The sequence below is a fragment of the Equus quagga genome, unplaced genomic scaffold (assembly GCF_021613505.1).
Source record: "Equus quagga isolate Etosha38 unplaced genomic scaffold, UCLA_HA_Equagga_1.0 146_RagTag, whole genome shotgun sequence".
Classification (NCBI taxonomy): domain Eukaryota; kingdom Metazoa; phylum Chordata; class Mammalia; order Perissodactyla; family Equidae; genus Equus; species Equus quagga.
Window position 1 is genome coordinate 2,716,566 of NW_025796728.1, and position 18,798 is coordinate 2,735,363.

An 18,798-nucleotide genomic window follows, 5' to 3' on the forward strand; every position below is an offset into this window, starting at 1 on the left:
ACCCTTGGTGCTTTAATCTTGAACTGTGAGATCACCAGAAATCAACCTACCTGGATTACATTAAATCAGTTCACTTCAGAATACCTCCACTGAGTTAAGATCTAATGAAATGTCACCATAAGAAATGTCCACTTGTTAGACATAACTTAAAAAAATTAATTATAAAGGAGTTGTTGAGAGTACTCATTCATTCATATAAATGAAACCCATGTTATTATTTAGCATATTTCCATTTATGTTCCATGGGGTAGAGATTGTGTCTTATTTGTTCACCATAGACTATCCAGTGTTCCATACGTATTTATTGCTAAAATGTAATGTCATAGAAGCCAAGGAAAGAGAATGTTCCAAGAAGGAAGGAATGGTCAATCATGTCAAAGGCTGATCAGGATGGAGGACTATCCATTAAATATTGCAATAGGTTATTTATAACTTTTGCAAAAGTGATTTCATTAAAATTTAGATGGCAATGAGTTGAGAAAAGAGTGATTAGAAATAATGTGGAGAAAAGTGTAGACTACTCTTTCTGAAAGCTTAGTTATTTGGTGAAAGGAAGGCAGGGTATTAGCTGGGGGGGCAAATAAGGAATGAATGAAGGTTAGTTTTGGTTTTTTAATTGGATAGAGACTTGACTGTAATTGTTAAAGGTGAAGAACCAGTAAAAAGAAGAGTGGAAAATAAGGGAGTGAGAAGGGATAGTTAATGGCATAAGGCAGATTTCACAAATGGTGTTCTGTGGATGTGCTATAGGTATGCCACAAGCTATTGATCCACTCAGCCTTTGGGATGAGCTGTGGGCAGAGCCCGGGGCCAGTTGCTTGTAGCCTGAGTAACGTTCTTTGAGGTCCCCTGAGAGTAACTAGTAGGGAATAAAGCCTAACGGTCTGCCCATGTACTCCACAGGTGATGAGAACAATGGGCAACATTCAGCTCTTCTTCAACCTAAATGTCAGAAAATTCAGCCCAAGGGACGTTACTGCCCATCATAGGCAAGGAACCCTTGGGGTTGCTGGAGATATTTATGTTCTAGATGCCCAGGGAGCATGGCAGCCATGCCAAGGCACAGCTGGTAGGGTGGAGGCACAAGGAGACAGGACCGGGGCTCCTGGCAGTTGCAGTTCAAGGAGCAGCCCTAAATCTCAGTCTTCATATTAATTGGACATATCTGGTCTTTTGTAGCTGATATGTCCTTTTTGTGGTGTCCAGACCAGCTGCAGGCGACTGCTTGAACAATGCAACTTGGAGTTCCTCATTATTTTGATATACTTGAAATTAAAATGTTCATTTGGCTTCAAAATTCACTTGGATTATCACAGGACATTTCCATGTTACGTTTGTTAATGAAAGATAAGAAAGAACTGTTAGACTCTTTAGATAAAATTTCAATTGTAAACATCGAATGGTGATTACATTTAAAATTTCTTGTGGCCGGCCCAGTGGTGCAGCAGTTAAGTTCGCACGTTCTGCTTCGGCAGCCCGGGGTTCACCGGTTCAGATCCTAGGTGCGGACATGGCACTGCTTGGCAAGTCGTGCTGTGGCAGGCATGCCACATATAAAGTAGAGGAAGATGGGCACGGATGTTAGCTCAGGGCCAGTCTTCCTCAGTAAAAAAAGGAGGAGGATTGGCGGCAGATGTTAGCTCAGGGCTAAGCTTCCTTAAAATAAAATAAAATAAAATAAAATAAAATAAATTTCTCATTGGTGGGAACTATTAAGAATTAGATTATCATTAAGGGGCCGGCCTGGTGACGCAGCAGTTAAGTGCACACGTTCCGCTTTGGTAGCCTGGGGTTCGCTGGTTCAGATCCTGGGTGTGGACATGGCACCACTTGGCAAGCCATGCTGTGGTAGGTGTCCCACATATAAAGTAGAGGAAGATGGGCATGGATGTTAGCTCAGGGCCAGTCTTCTTCAGAAAAAAGAGGAGAATTGGCAGCAGTTAGCTCAGGGCTAATGTTCCTCAAAAAAAAAAAAAAAAAGAGTTAGATTATTATTAAAAAGTTTCAGGAAATTTGTGTAGCCCTTTCAAATTTAAACCTAATATTTAAAAGTTATATGTAGAGAAGCAAGCCTAAGTTTAAAAAGATAGTATTTGGAAGTTTTGTACAATTCAATATCTAATCCAAAAAGTCAATATTTATTCTCTTCCCTTATCTTTTGTATTTTATTTTATCACAATTATGCTATAAATAAATATATAGCAATAGATGTAAATAGTTGAGGATATCTATATTTACCCTATATATATAGAAGCCCTATATAAATACGTCAATCCCTTCATTTTATTCTAGTGAAGTGCACAAATATTGTCATTTTTCTGTTTGCCATGATGTAAAAAAGGTTGGGAGATACTTGCATAGATTTCTGAGCAGAGGGAGAGACAGGACAGGGCACAGGTGGATGGATCAGTGTAAAGGACTGACCTATCCTTTGAAACAGGGAGGAACAAGGTAATGAAAGTTACAAAATGCAGGCCAGTTCATACATTTGTGATAAAAAGACAAGGGAGTGGAGGATATTGGCAAGAGAATGGTTGAAATCATGGGCAATGGAATCAAAGTTGGGTAGGGAAAGAGCGAACCCAATCAGATAGGTATAAAGTTAGGGGTATCAAAGACCTGGCAGTCACTATGACGCCAAAGCACAGGTGTTTGTGGGTTTTTCTGGGTAGGAGAGCAGGAAGAAGATGTTGACCAGATGGTGGAATGTAAATATTCCTATTGAATCGATTTCCACCACCACCACAGAAGGCTTTGTCATCATTAAAATAGAGATGATGGGAAATGAAAGGGAGGATAAAGGAATGTGGGGTGGCTGGGGCTTCTGAGCTGCAGTTCCACAATTTGATTTCCTCCTGGCCAGTAGAGTAGGAATTTGAGGACTTTACAGGAGCTGAAGTGGCGCTACTTGAGAATGGAAGGAGATAATGGGGAGATTGCTGTCCAGATCGTCAGAACCCAGTTTAGGTCATGAGCCCCAGGGGTAAAGTCTAGATTTAATTACATATAAGATCCACTGTAGTTTCCAGACTTTTACCAAAGTGTAGCATTTCTTGAAGATCCTCCAAAAATCAGGTTTCCCCGGGCATATGAAGTCACTGGCAGTTTTGGCAGATCACTCCAAATAAGCCTGATTTTAGGCAAATGAAGTTTCAAGACAAGTTACCCCCCAGCTCGTCCTTGCAAACACATTGCCATTCCTGAGTTTCTTCTACAGAGAATTCTTGCATCTGCCACTGTATAAATTTCTTCTAGAGCTAGATTGAAGGCAGAAATCTTGGAATCCTAACATGCATCTGAACTTATGCTTGGACATATTTTCCTGGGGCATATTTTGTGCTTGGTTTCCCTTTTACAGCAGAAGAGGTAAAGAGAAACATCAATAAAATTAGGGGCCCATGTCTCTGTATTAATATGAACCTAAGAAAAAGAGTGGATTAATATCTCTGAGATCTGAAATTGTATAAAGTTATAAGAAAACACCTTGCACAGGGTCCAGCATTTAGTTTTCATGCAATAAATAAGTTCTTTTTTACTTTTCGTGCAGATTTGAAGTACTAGAAAGGAATTTTTTTAGAAAAGACACGAGAAAGAGAGAAAGAGAGAGGGGGTAAGTGTACAGGTGATGCAGGCTAGACTGTTAATTCCTGGTTAACAACTGGAAATAGTTGTCCAGCTTTCTAATTAAAATTTAAAACAAGAAGTTTATTTTTCAGGGCAATATAGGGCTTCCAATGATGAAATAGTCTGGTACTAATCAATGCTATTTGGTGGCTTGTAAATCCCAATTATATTATTTCTTTATTCTTTCATTAATCTCAGCTCTATCTCCAGTCTCCTAAGTATCATGTTCAAACATGAATTGTCTACTTCCTTGTAACTGTGCAAAGAGACTTTGTCAAAGGTCAGAAAAGGAGAGTTTTTTTCCACATCCAGGAGACTCTTTCTTTTGCTGAGAATCTTTTTACTACAATGAATATTTGAAAACACAGGCTTTCTGAATAGCCATCCCTGCTTTTCTTTCTTGTATGACAGTTTCATTTGCAGGCAGAAGCAGGTGGGGGGAAAGTTCTCCCCAGGAGGTGACCCTCTGCAGTGTTCCTCCTGCTGTCAATCAACCAGAGAACCATCTGTCCCACTTTAGATTTCAGGAGCCATCTTGCACATCTGCTGTGTCTTTTCTAATGTCACTTAGAGAACCCACTAAAAGCTGTTAGATGAATTAGGAAAACCAAGTGCAGCTGCATGTAGCTTATTTTGAATTTTTGCAGCTGGGTCCTACACGTCAATCTCAGTTTTGAAGTTATTTTTTATGAATTTGAACCACAAAGTGACTACTTCATTTTATAGTAATAACTCTTAAGAGAGTGAGCCTTAAAATTCTGTTCTCTGAAAATTTAAAGAATATATATTTTACCAACTCCCATCAAATGTTTAAAACTCAAGCCAACTGTAAATATTTAAATAATTATTCATGAGTTCCTCTTAAGAAAACGTATCGCATGAAAAAAATGTTTAAAAAATTTTGACTCAAGAACTGAGTACTTTCAGATATGGAAGCAAGTTTGATGTCTGCTGTAGAGATGCTAGAAGTTTGCAGGCTAGAAATCTAAGATATTAACAGCTTCAGGCCAGTTTCCCTATATCAACCTCAAATTGACCAAAAGACAAATACAGTATTTACTTATTTGTCTACGCAGCATTTTCACATTCTTATGATGTTATGCTATAGAATTTAAAAAGCTTGCTGATCCAGATTATTAAACCATAGGAAATTAGTCCTGGCTGCATACTTAAGTTCTATGAAAATTCTGTTCAAGGCTTTTCTCAGCCTTAGCTCCTGCAGCATTTTGTATGCCTTTTTGATAACACTGACCACACCACAATTATTTGTTTACCTATTTTACCCACAATACAGATCCTTGCAAGAAAACGGACTTTCCCCCCTCTGTTTATATCAACAGTATTATGCATACTAGGCTCTTTTAATAATGTTTAGTTAAATTGAAAGTCATTTATGTATGTAATAGAAAAGGTATTCTGATATTTCTTGAAAGGGCCTTTAAGAGATGCAGTCAGAACCACAGGCGCTTACATCTGCATGCCTGCCTGCAGCTGTGCCCGTATAGTCTGTCTTTCCTCCTGTTGCTGTGGATCTCCTGCCTGTGCTCCTATTCAAGACCAGCCCTACGCTTGTGAGGTAGACCCTATCCTCTCTCATCTACTCAAGGACATCCCTTCAGCAATTTTACTCACTCTCTCCCACGCCCCTGATCTCCCTTCACTGTGGACAAATTCCCATCAGCTTATAAACAAGCTATAATTCTCACACCTTTAACAAACAACAACAGCAAAACCCCAAAAGTTCTCTTGACCTTGCATCCCATTTATTTGCTCTTTTTTTTTTTTGAGGAAGATTAGCCCTGAGCTAACTGCTGCCAATCCTCCTCTTTTTGCTGAAGAAGACTGGCCTTGAGCTAATATCCATGCCCATCTTCCTCTGCTTTAGCTAATATCCACGCCCATCTTCCTCTACTTTATACCTGGGACACCTACCACAACATGGCTTGCCAAGCTGTGCCACGTCTGCACCGGGGATCTGAACTGGCGAACCCAGGGCCGCCGAGAAGCGGAACATGGGAACTTAACTGCTGTGCCACCAGGCCAGCCCTATTTGCTCTTTTATGGCAAAACTCCTTGAAAGAACTGTCTATACTTCCTGTCTCCTCTCCAATTCCTGTTCCCCCTGTCTCTCTTGGACCTACTTCAAGCTTGTTTTTTCCCTTCCTCTTCCACAGCAAATGCCCTTGTAAAAGTCCCCATGACCTTCATGTTACTAAACTGATTTTTCAATTCTCAGTCCTTGTATTACTTAACCTCTTTTAAAGCATTTGGCACAACTGATCACTCCTTATTTAAACATTTTCTTCACTTGGTTCCAAAATATTCCACTTTTCCTTTTTTTTCTTCCTGTCTTACTGGCCGCTCTTTCTCAGTCTCTTTGCTAGTTCCTCCTCATCTCTTGGACTTCTAAGTTTTGGGGTGCCCTTGGATTCAGACTTTGGACGTCTCTGTAGTCACTTTCTTGGTAATCTCATCCAATTTCGAGGTTTAAATAACATCTATACTCTGATAACTCCCAGTTTATTTTTCCAGTATAGACCTCTCTCTCTGGAACTCCAGACTCATATATCTGTCTATATATCTAACTGGCATCTCAAACTTTATATACCCCAAACCAAATTCCTTATTTCCAACTCCACAACAGAAAAAAATGAATCTCTTATTTCCAGTCTTCTCCATCTCACTTGAAGGCAATTCCTCTTTCCAGTTTATTAGGCTAAAATCATTGGAGGCATCCATGACTCTTTTTTTATCTCACACCCTACATACACGTTCTTGGCAAATCCTACTGGCTCTATCTTCAAGGCGTAGTCATAGTCTGACCCCTTCTCATTAGACCCACTACTACCACCCTGGCCCCCATCATCACCGTCTTTGGCTTAAATTATTGCACAAGTCCCGTAACTGCTCTGCCTGCCTTGCTTCAGTTTACTCTTAACATAGCAGCCACACTGATCTTTCTAAAATCCAAGTCAGGTATTCACTCTTCACTCAGAACCCTCCCATGGCTTCCCATGTCTCTCCAATAAGAGACAATGTCCTTACATGGCATACAAGGCCCTGCAGTCTTTCTCTACCTCCCTTCCAGACCTCATATCTATTACTCTTCCCTTACTAACTACACTACAGCAATTCTGCTCTTGCATTTTCTCGACCATGCCAAGCTGAGTAGTAATCCATTGTATATGTATACCAGGTGTACGTCTTAGGATCCATGTAATTGTTTCCTCCTCTGGGTGGGATATCTGAGTGCCCAGAATACCTGCATAATTCTGTCTCTCATCTAATTCAGGTCTTTGCTGAAATGTCATCTTCTCAATGAGGCTTTCTTGATCATTCTGCTGATTGAGAGAATTGTAACCCCTCTCTTCCTTCTCTCCCATCCTCAGCCCTTACTCATCACTAGCATTTCCTATCCCTCCCCATCGCTGCCTTTTTTTACCCTTCCATAGCTCTTATCACCACTTCACCTATTGTTTTACTTATTCTTTTTCTGCCTATAAGTCAGCACTATGAGGGCAGGACTTTAATTTTTTCACTAATGTATACCTAGTGCCTAGAACAGTGCCTGACACATAGGTGCTCAACTAATATTTGTTAAAAGATTGAATGGATAAAAGAATTATAGTCTCTAATGAGTATATACCATATACCAGGGACTGGATAAAGAGCACAGAGGTTACAAAACAATGCCCATCCACCAAAGATTGGATAAAGAAATGTGGTGTATATATACAATGGAATACTACTCAGCCATAAAAAAGACAAAATCATTCTATTTGCAACAACATGGATGGACCTGGAGTGTATTATGTTAAGTGAAATAAGCCAGACTGAGAAAGACAAACACCAGATGATTTCACTCTTATGTGCAAGATAAACACATGGACAAAGAGAACAGCTCAGGGGTTACCAGGGGAAGGGGGCTGGGGGGTGGGCACAGAGGGTGAAGGGGAGTGCTTATGTGGGGATAGACAAGAAATAATGTACAACTGAAACTTCACAATGATGTAAACTATTATGAACTCAATAAAAATCAACTTTAGAAAAACAACAAAAACAAAAAAACAAGACAGAAACATAATTAAACACAAACACAGCCTCTACTGCTAAAAAGCTAAGTTTGCTGGCAGAGATCATAATAATATCTAATATTTGTCAAGCACTTACTTTGTGCCAGGCACTGTTCTAAGAATGTTACATGTGTCATATCATTTAACTCTCAGAACAAGGGATGAATACTATTAAAATAATATTTTTAAAAATGAAGGACCAAAAGCACAGAAATTAAGTAGCACACTCAATGTTATAAACCAGGCATACCACGATTCAGATCTATACAGTCTGACTCCAGAACCCATATGCTTAATTACTTAATTGTGCAATTTACAATGCGATAAAATCATTACTATAATTAAGGGGATCCTAGGGCATCACAGGGAAACATAGTAGGGCAGACTTTCTGGAAGAGGTAATTGCGAGAGACAAATGAGTTAGCCAAAGGAAGAACAAGGGAATGGGTGCTCGAGGCAGAAATTGCAGCATGTGCACCAACAGGGGAGAGAGAGGGGACTTTGGGCATTTAAAAAGTAGTGTTATTAGTTATAGCTAGAGAAGAAAGTGGTAGAGAAAAAGTGATAAGAGTAGTAGACAGAGGCCATACCATAAAGGGTATGTCACAGGAAGGATTTTACAGTTTATCTTGAAGGCAATAGGGAAAGCATAGATGGATTTTAAATAAGGGAAAGGAAATAAGATCAGATTTGAATGTCAGAAAAATCACTATCAGCTGTGTAGGTAACAGGTTAAATTAAAGGCAAGGAGAGCAGCTACATTAATTAAATGTTTTGTTTTGTTTTGAGGAAGATTAGCCCTGAGCTAACATCTGCTGCCAATCCTCCTTTTTTTTGCTGAGGAAGACTGGCCCTGAGCTAACATCCGTGCCCATCTTCCTCTACTTTATATGTGGGACGCCTACCACAGCATAGCTTGCCAAGCGGTGCCATGTCTGCACCCGGGATCCAAGCTGGTGAACCTGGGGCCGCCAAAGCAGAACATGCGCACTCAACCACTGCGCCACTGCGCTGGCCCCTAATTAAATGTTTTAATCCAAGGAAGAAAGGATCAAAGCCTGAACTAAGGTGACTGAAATAGTGACAAAGACAGGAGAACGGATTTCAGGAATAATAACATGAATAATCAAAAAGACATTGTCACCAACTACATAGGGTGGTTAAAGAGGAAGAGGACAAGAATAACTCCTAGTTTTGTGGCTTTGGTAAGTGTTGGATGGTGGAACAATTAACTCTCAGAGAATACTGGAGGGGGAAATTTTGATGGAGGGCTGAATTTGGACATGCAGATTTTACAGTGTCTACAGGATACCCAAGTAGAGGGTTGCAGTGGGTATTAGATATATTGATCTGTAGCTCAGAAAGAGATCTGGGCTAGAGTCATCAGGCCATCGATGGAGCTGGTGTCATGGCAGTGGATGAGTGGAACGAATGTGGGAAATACCAGCATTTAAAGCAATGATTCTCAGTCTGAGGACTTTGAACATCAGATCACCTGGGGAAGTTTTAAAAATATATATTCAATTGGGGTGGTTAAGTTTGGTGTGATCCACCTTGAGGGCCCAGTTCATGGGTTCGGGTCCTGGGTGCAGACCTACGCCACTCATCAGCCATACTGTGGCCATGACCCACATATAAAGTGGAGGAAGACTGGCACAGTCGTTAGCTCAGGGCTAATCTTCCTCAAGCAAAAAAAGAAGAAGATTGGCAACAGATGTTAGCTCAGAGCTAATCTCCCTTAGCACACACACACACAAAAAAGAGTTGCTGGAGCCCTCTCTAAACCTACTGAATCTAAGTCTTCAGAGATGAGACTGAGGAATCTATATACTTGTAAAAACTCCCAGTTGATTCTCCTGGGGCTAGCCTGCAGCATGCCAAAGAGGCAACTGGGAACCAGTGATTAAAATGATGGATAGAAAAGACCAAGAAGTATTACTTGAACAAAGAGGCAAGAAAAGGTAATTAATAATAATACCTAACGTTTGTTGTTCACTTACTATAAATCAGGCACGATCCTAAACATTTTAGGTCAATATCGTAATAAATCCTTACAATAACTCTATAGCTAGTAGGTACTATTATTATCTTCACTTTACAGATGTGGGATTTGAGGCACAGGGAGGTCGAGTAACTTATTTGAGGTCACATAGCTAATAAGTGATAGAGCTAGGATTTGAATCTCGCCCATGCTCTAAATTAGTACTTAGTGCTTACAATCACCTGGGGATTTGTTTAAAAAGCAGAGGCTGATTGAGTGGGTCTGGGGTACGAACTGAGATTCTGCATGTGTAACAAACTCCCAGGTGAAGCCAGTACTGCTGGTCTTAGAATCACTTTTGAATAGCAAGGGTCCACCCCCACACTGGTTCTCAACTTGGTTACTACTAGAATCGCCTGGATAGATTTTAAAAAGTAATGAGGCCCAGGTTCCACCCCAAACAAATTCAAGCAGAATCTTTGGGTGTGAGATCTGGGCAAGGAAGAAACTCGTTGCGGGGTATGAGCATTAAAAGTGACTAAAGTGCTACACAGAAATCAAAATTTAACGAGGTACACTTGAAATTTATATAATGTTATAGACCAATGTAACCTCAATTAAAAAAAAGTGACTAAAGTTAATTGTAAAAAAAAGGTCAGGGGGAGGGGCCGGTGATGATACTGAGCAATCAGCCAGAGTGTGATTAGTCAAATCAATCTAATTCTGTGTATTTGTGGTCTAATTGTTTTTTTTAAGTGAGGAAGATTGGCTCTGAGATGACATCTGTTGCCAATCTTCCTCTTTTTGCTTGAGGAAGATTGTTGCTGAGCTAACATCAGTGGCAATCTTCCTCTATTTTGTAGGTAGGATGCTCCACAGCATAGCTTGATGAGTGGTGTATAGGTCTGTACCTGGAAACTGAACCCACAAACCCCAGGCCTCCAAAGCAGAGTGTGCAAACTTAACCACTACACCACTGGGCTGGCACCCCCAATAAATTTTTTAAAAGACACTATTTGAAATGATTTTTTAAAATGTACTCTGTAAATCTAAAGAAAAAGTAGTCTTTCTGGGTAGAGAGAAGATAAAGAAAATGATAAAAGCAATTTAGGGAAAGGATGAAAATCAATAAAGTCCGTTCCCAAAGTTGACAAGGAAAATGTTCTAATGAAAGGAAGAAAAATTGATTACTTTCAAATATTTTACCAAATTTTAATGACAAATGCTAAAGCCAGACATGAAACTGTGAATGAATAAAATGTGGGTAGTTCTAATTTTAGAAGACAGGGATATTGTCTTTTTTAGAGATCATTAATTTATAAAACTAGCATAAAATGTGGAATGTCCACATACCCATATAATAAAAAAAATTAAATGGTTCACCACTTAAATGTAAATGATATAATTTTCTCCTAAATAACTGCAAACTAAACGAACATGGATATACAGACAAATTTGGATAGGAGAGACAAGGGAGATTTCTCACAAATCTTATGTGATATGTCTCTTTTCAGATCTATCCGAAGTAAGTCACAGTATTAGCCATACAAGGATTCGGCTTGTTTGCTATCTATATAGGCCCTGTCTTAGCTATCTTTGTTATGTAACAAATTACCCTCAAGTTTAGCAGCTTAAAACAATATACATTTATTGTCTCATAGTTTTTGCGGGTCAAGAACTTTGGAGTGGGTTAGCCCCTAAAATGTAGGTTGGGGTTACAGTCATCTGAGGGCTACACTTGGGGCTGGAGGCTCCATTTCCAAGACAGCTTACTCGCATGGTTGCTGACAAGGGCCTCTCCATAGGGCTGCCTGAATGTCCTCATGATCAGGCAGCTGGCTTCTACAGAGCAAATAGTCTACGAGAGAAAAGGAGGAAGCTGCAATGCCTTTTATGACCTAGTATCAGGGTCCACCGCTGTCACTTCCTCCATCTTTGTTTGTTAGAAGGAAGTCGCTAAATCCAGCCTGCATTCAAGGGGAGGGGAAACTCAGCTTCACCTCTTGAAAGGAGGAGTATCAAAGCCCTTATGGACGTATTTTAAATCCGCCACAGTCCCTGTCATGTAAAACTACAGTTTAATATCAGAGTTGTCTGTCAATTCGATGATAGTGCATTTTTCTGGAAAAAGCCGTTTACCTTCCATTTCTCCAAGATCTTGCTTCCCGTTCATCCCTCAAACTACTGTCTCTTACCCCCACGTCTCCTCTGAACATCTTCGCCAAAAGTCACTGGTTTGTTTTTTTCAAATTCAGTATTATGTTCCTAAATCCATCCATGTTGCTGTGTGAATATATAGTCTGTTGTTTGTAACGGCCACATAGTAGTCCATGGGATGTATTCATCACATTTTGCCTTTGCGCTCACCTACCTGGCATGGACACACGGGCTGCTTCACACTTCTCACCACCCCGAGTAGTGATACCGCAAACCTCCTTGAACGCATCCCCTCGAGGACATATGTGAGAGTTCTTTGGAACCCATAATCCCAGGAGGAGAATGGCTATGCATGTTCTTTATTGGACAAAGCACTGTCAGACAGCACTCCAGGATCGCTGCCCCAGCCTGTGCTTCCAGCAGCAGTGCAATGAGACTTCAGATATATATACATTACCACATCCCCTCCAACTCTTGGCAGTACCCAGAATACTAATTGTTGCCAATCTTTTAGTCATGAAGTAATGATCTCATTGTTGTTTTTATTTGCATTTCACTGACATTTTGAAGTAGGGTAAGGACATTGCATTAGTTTCCTAAGGATGCCATAACAAAGCACCAAAAATTGGATGGCTTAAAACTAGAAATTTATTGTTTCACTGTTCTAGAAGCTAGAAATCTGGAATCATGGTGTCAGTAGGGTCGTGCCCTCTCTGACAGCTCTAGAGAAGAATCCTTTCTTGCCTCTTGAAGCCTCTGGTATTCGCCAGCAATCCTTGGTGTTCCTTGGCTTGTAGATGCATCACTGAGTCACATGTCTGTCTTCTCCCTATGTTTCCACATGGTCTCCCGCTGTGTGTCTGTCTCGTCCAAATTTCCACCTTCTATAAGGACACCAGTCCTACTGATTATGGACCACTCTAATGACCTCATTTTAACTTGATTACCGCTCTAAAGACCCTATTGCCAAATAAAGCCACATTCTGAAGTACGGAGGGTGAAGATTTCCACATATTTTGGGGGTACACATATCAACCTATAACTCATGGTGTCTTTATTTCCATGTGGAGCACTGCCAAATTAATGAGAAGGCTATGATATATTATGTAACAAATATTAAAGCAGTTTGGTACTAAAGATGCTTAAAGTAAAAATTAGACAACGTAAGTATAAAATATATTAGTTTAGACTATTTGATAAGAATAGCTAAACTGCTCAACAGATTAGTCTAAACAAATTATGACCCAATCTCCAAGTTAAGAAACTATCACACGCTGTGAGAGAAGTCTATACATACCATAGCAAACGTTTATTGTTTACCTGCTTTCATCGTCCTTTCTTCCTTCTTTGGTAGCAATGCCTGATCTTCCTTTGTGAAACCAAGTGTTACTCACTCGCAGTTGGTGTGGTGAGCTTGAGGCTGACTCCACCCCTCAGTTCCAGCTATGGGCCTACGACTCAAGCTGAGCCGATGATTGTCTATACTGGGATTTTGGCGGAAAGTATTGGGAAACAGGCACACAGCTTCCACTAGGGTTGCTAAGTTGCTGGTGCCCACCTGGGAAGGAAGCCACTGCGAAGGAAGGCAGAGACCAGAGAGGAAGAGAAAGAGAGAGAGAGGGTTTCTCGATGCTATCTTTAGAGTACTGGAATCCAGCTGCACAGCAAACACAGATCTACCTCTGGACTTTGCAGCTACATGAGCAAAAAAGGAAATCCTTTTTTAATCTAATTTGGTTTGAATTGGTATCTAATTCTTGCCACAGAAAGAGTCCTGATTAACACATGGACTGACATGGAAAGATGTCCACGAATACTGCAAAGACAAAAGCAAGATGAGATGCAAAATACATATAGGATGATTCCATTTTTTGTCAAAAAATTAAATAAAATTAAAATGAGAAAAACAAGGGCTGGCCTGGTGGCACAGTGGTTCAGTTTGCACATTCCACTTCGGTGGCCAGAGGTTCGCCAGTTCAGATCCCGAGTGCAGACATACGCATTGCTTGGCAAGCCATGCTGTGGCAGGTGTCCCACGTATTAAGAAAAGTAGAGGAAGATGGGCATGGATGTTAGCTCAGGGCCAGTCTTCCTTAGCAAAAATAAAACAGAGGATTGGTGGCAGATGATAGCTAAGAGCTAATCTTCCTCAAAAAACAAAAAAACAAAAAAAACACATAAAACAAGAAAAACAATCCTGGAAGAATATATGCAAAACTGTTAGAAGTGATTATCTCAAAAAAAAAAAAAAAATGAGGGGGAGTAGAGTTTCTCTTCGGAGAATGTTGCACAGGGAATTTTTACTTTCTATACATTTCCTTATTTAAAAAAATTTTGCGTTTCAAGCATGTATTTAATTATCACTAAAAAAAGTGAATGTGATAGTGAAAACTTGGAAATAAACTAAGTATTCCACAATAGGGGGGTAGTTAAATAAATCATGACACATCCAAACAACAAAGATATTTAAAATCGTGCTTTTAATGAATGTATAATAACATAGTAAAATGGTCACTATTTTATGGTAAGTCAAAAAAGTGGCACACAAGTGGCGCAGTAGCATCATAGTATTGTAGATAGAAAAATGGAGTGCGTCTTAGAAGGGAGTTCAGCATCAGGCAGCCTCCTAACTTATAGGAGCTTCGGCTAGTTAAGCTCTGAACTGGTTTTCCTCCATGAAAGGTAGATGCCCATAGTACCTACCTCACAAGGCTGTGGTGAAGAATCAATTAGATAATTCATCTAAAGCATCTGGCACATATAAACACTCCATAAAGGTTATACATATGCATTAGGAAAAGATATGAAAAAATACACCAAAATTTCAATACTTGTTTTTTTGGGTAGTAAGGTTACTGATAAATTTTATTTCCTTCTATATACATTCTGTATTTTAAAAGTTATAATTATTAAAAAATGAGATTATTGTATCTGGTTTTCTACAAAACACAATAATAAAGGAAGAAATTATCAGTAACAATATTCACTCTCTCTGAAAGGTTTAATACAGTTTCCCATTTAGAAGGTAGGTCTATAACTACACTACCAGATTTGTCTCCAGATGCATGGGAAAGGGGAAATCCTGGGAAAGTTCTCAGTCAAAAGGGAACATTCGAAGGAAGTAATAATAATGTCTTGTATTTGTGTAGCGCTCTTTACAAAGCATTTTGAACAAATGCTATTGAATCGTCAGAAAAGCTCGTATGGGTATTGTTATTTCCACTTTACAAACAAGAAGCTCATGCTCAAAGAAGTTAAATGACAAAAATAATAGAATTTGCAAATAACCAAGCTGGGACTTGAGTTCAGGTCTTCTTGGTTTAAAACAACAACAGCAAAAAGATGAAGAAGAACAAAGAACATAGCATTGGTGCTGTTTCAGAATGAGGAGAACCTTTTTCCTAGAAGTTGCCCGTGATAATAATATTAGATATTTTTTCCTGTGACTCATTCTGAAAAATCTTTTCACTCCTTAGGGAAATTCCACATATTATTTTCATCTTTTACGAGTATTTTGTTTTTGCCGTTGTTTGGTTTTCATTGGACAAAAAGTTTCACTGTGGATAATTGTGTAGTTCTTACAAAAGTAATCAGATTTCAGGAGAAATTTGAATACGGCACATAGCTCTAGAGATTTTTAGTGTGTATGTATTTGTGTTGGGGTGGAGGGGATAGGGAGGGTAGAGGTAAAATGAGGAACTCTTATTGACCAAAACTGAATAAAATGTTTAAACATTAATGAACATAAAGAAGTTGAGAAGCTGAAAGGTAATCAGTCTTCACAGAGAGGAAAATGGCATGTGGGTTTGTCAAAATGGGGAGGAGCCTTAAATAAATCTGGGCAGGAATAGCGTGTTTGTCCTAAACTCAGGGCGAGAAGCCTGCCGCTCACACCAAGACCAGCAAAGACCATTAAAGGGAATTTTAAGAAGGGAGTGACATTGTCAGAATGACAACAGAGGAAGTTGATTTTGGCAGCAGCTTTGGGAAAGGACTTGAGGAGGAAAAAAATCTGGAGAAGAGGCTTTTCTCAAGGGGAATAATGACTATACAATATACCTAGGTGGAGTTATAAAAATGGGAAAGTTTGAGCCTACCAGAGTCATCTGTTTTAAACTTTTGTGGAACCTTTCTAGTTCAAGTCCTGTTAATTAAATTTTATTTTTCATCTGTCTCTCCACTATACTTTTGAATTTAGCTTTCATTAAGACCTACTCAAAATCATTATACAAGAGTGTATTTTAAAATTGACTGTCTGCTTTGACCACCGGCGTTAATCTTATGTCGTGTCTGAACAAGACTCAGGCAGGTTGAATCAGTTGAGCCCAACCATCTGGGCATTCCAGACTCCGGTAGTAAGCGTGAACACCTTGGGCTGGAACGTTTATGTCCAAGTCCTTGGACTTGAACAAAACACCCATTGTTTCAAACATCATTCTGTGTCGTGAATTTATGTTGAGAGGTGTTGGGGTAGAGGTGAAACGCTGTTACTCGGCACTTTCAATAGCTTTTAGCTTGTTGGGACATGGGTTTCAACTCTTTGAACTCTAGTTCTCCTACTGTTTATCCAGAATAGTTAATTGCTGGATAAACACCTAGCAGCCTCTAAGAGGTCTCTTGTTGTTTTGCAATATTGTTACTAATTTATTTAGCACTGAGCTGCTTTGTATTTTTAAACTATATCCAGACTAATGGGGAATGTTCACCTGTGTTGGAGCATGCCGGAAAGTAAGATCGCAACTGTCAAAAAGAAAATAATATACTTTAAATAAATAATACTTTAAATATACTTAAAGTAAACATACTTTGTTATTTTCATACATGTTATTTTTTATTATGGAATTTAAGGAGTTTAATGCACATCAGTTATGAGACTTTTTTCTTAGTGACTTGTTTTAAATCCTTTGGAACAGAGCCATTACATACATCAGTTTTCACTGGTGTAATCGAGGAAAGGCCAATGCCATTCCTAGGTCATTCCTTTTCATCTCAATACTGGAGGATTCCTAGGGTGAGCAGGCTACAGTAGAACTGATTAAGCTGTTAATTGATGTGCCTGGGAGCCACAACATATGCTTTTGCACATTGAAGGAAGGAATTTTCCAAGGGGATGTGTTCTTGATGGCTCAATGGAATATATCTGTGGAAAGGCTCAAAGGATTTAAGCAAGGCTGCGAGAACTCCTTTGGCCTTGGTAAAATCAGCCCTCTCCCTCCTCTCATACCAACTTCAGCAAGACTGAAGGCAGGGCAAAATCAGCCATGCTGTGGTAGGCGTCCCACGTGTAAAGTGGAGGAAGATGGGCATGGATGTTAGCTCAGGGCCAGTCTTCCTCAGCAAAAAGAGGGGGATTGGCAGTAGTTAGCTCAGGGCTAATCTTCCTCAAAAAAAAAAAAAAAAAAGATTGAAGGGAGGGCCACACAGCTGGCAAGGCTGCCACTTAGCAATGATCACGAGACCACCTGCCGCTCTCCTACAAAGTGTAAGAAATCAGGCATAAAGCCAAGGCTACAATGAAGATTGATACACACCTTCTCTTAAGAGACCATCAGAATTAATCTCATTATGCCAAATGCATTATATACTTCAGCAGCACAAACGGAAGTCCTAGCCCCTGGGTCATTGATTACCATTCATTGAGTTTAGTACATCCACTGATTTGAATCAATCTCCCACTCCTCCCTAACTAGACAAACCCTTGCACTGTGTCCTTTGGAATTTATGGTCCCTCTTTCTTTAAGTGAAGCTTGGCTAGCCTTTTTTTTTTTTTGAGTAAGATTAACTCTGAGCTAACATCTGCCACTAATTCTCCTCTTTTTGCTGAGGAAGACTGGCCCTGAGCTAACATCTGTGCCCATCTTCCTCTACTTTCTATGTGGTACACCTGCGACAGCATGGCTTGACAAGCAGTGCCATGTCCGCACCGGGGATCTGAACTGGCGAACCCCGGGCTGCCGAAGTAGAACATGCAAACTTGAATGCTGCACCACCAGGCCGGCCCCCTTGGCTAGTCTTTGAAGATGCTATGCCCTCCTCACTCTTTCAAGTGGTAGCTGTGTTTTCTCCTACATCCCACTTACAGAGGACCTGGAAATGATGTCCTTGTTTCTCATTGCTACTTTTAGATATTTTTATTTTTCTTCTCTAAAAAACAACCACCACCACAAAATCAGCTTTTTTGAAGCACATGCTATCAAACCACTATCCCTCTTTATTGAGTCACCTGCTAGCCTCTTGGTAACTCTTCCTTTTTCAGTGGAGATTTTAGATTCCAGTCTTCTGTCTTTCTCTCCACCGCTACTCTATACTCCTATGCTTGGTGACTTCAGCGTCCACAAAAATTTTCCATGGAAACGCTCCAGCATCTGAGTTCCTTAATCTTCTCACTTCCAATATTATTTTCCTCTGCTACATTTCAGCAAAACCCTATCATGGTCATATGCCCTAGAAAACTTCTTCTTACCATGTCACTGTATCACCTCCAAAAATCTTGGTTTCCAGTATTGCATACTCTTTTGACCAATCATCTCTTAACTTTTTAGTTCTGCCATCACTCCCTCCCCCAGTCAACCCCTTTGGAGCAGCTGATCGAGTGGTCTACCTCTTCTTCACTGTCCATTTTCCACTTGCGTTACTGCCTTTTCTCCTTATGTGGCTTACTGTAATCAATCACTCCATTGCATACACCTACAGTGGCCTTGCCTCTCGCACTTTCCATCTTACTCACTAGACGAACCCAGTCCTGTCTTAAACGCAGTTCTTTGTCTGCTTCACATCAGCACTGAGCGGTTGAACATGGCTAGAGAACAATATTCAACCCTGTTGACTGCTCTTACTGCGGAAACTTTTTAACCATAAAATTCAAGTCAGCCTTACCCTGTTCAACAGTCTTGCTACATTTCCCTAGTCTTTCCCACTTTCCTAGATAATTATTTCACAACTTCTCCCCTATTTTCAAACCTC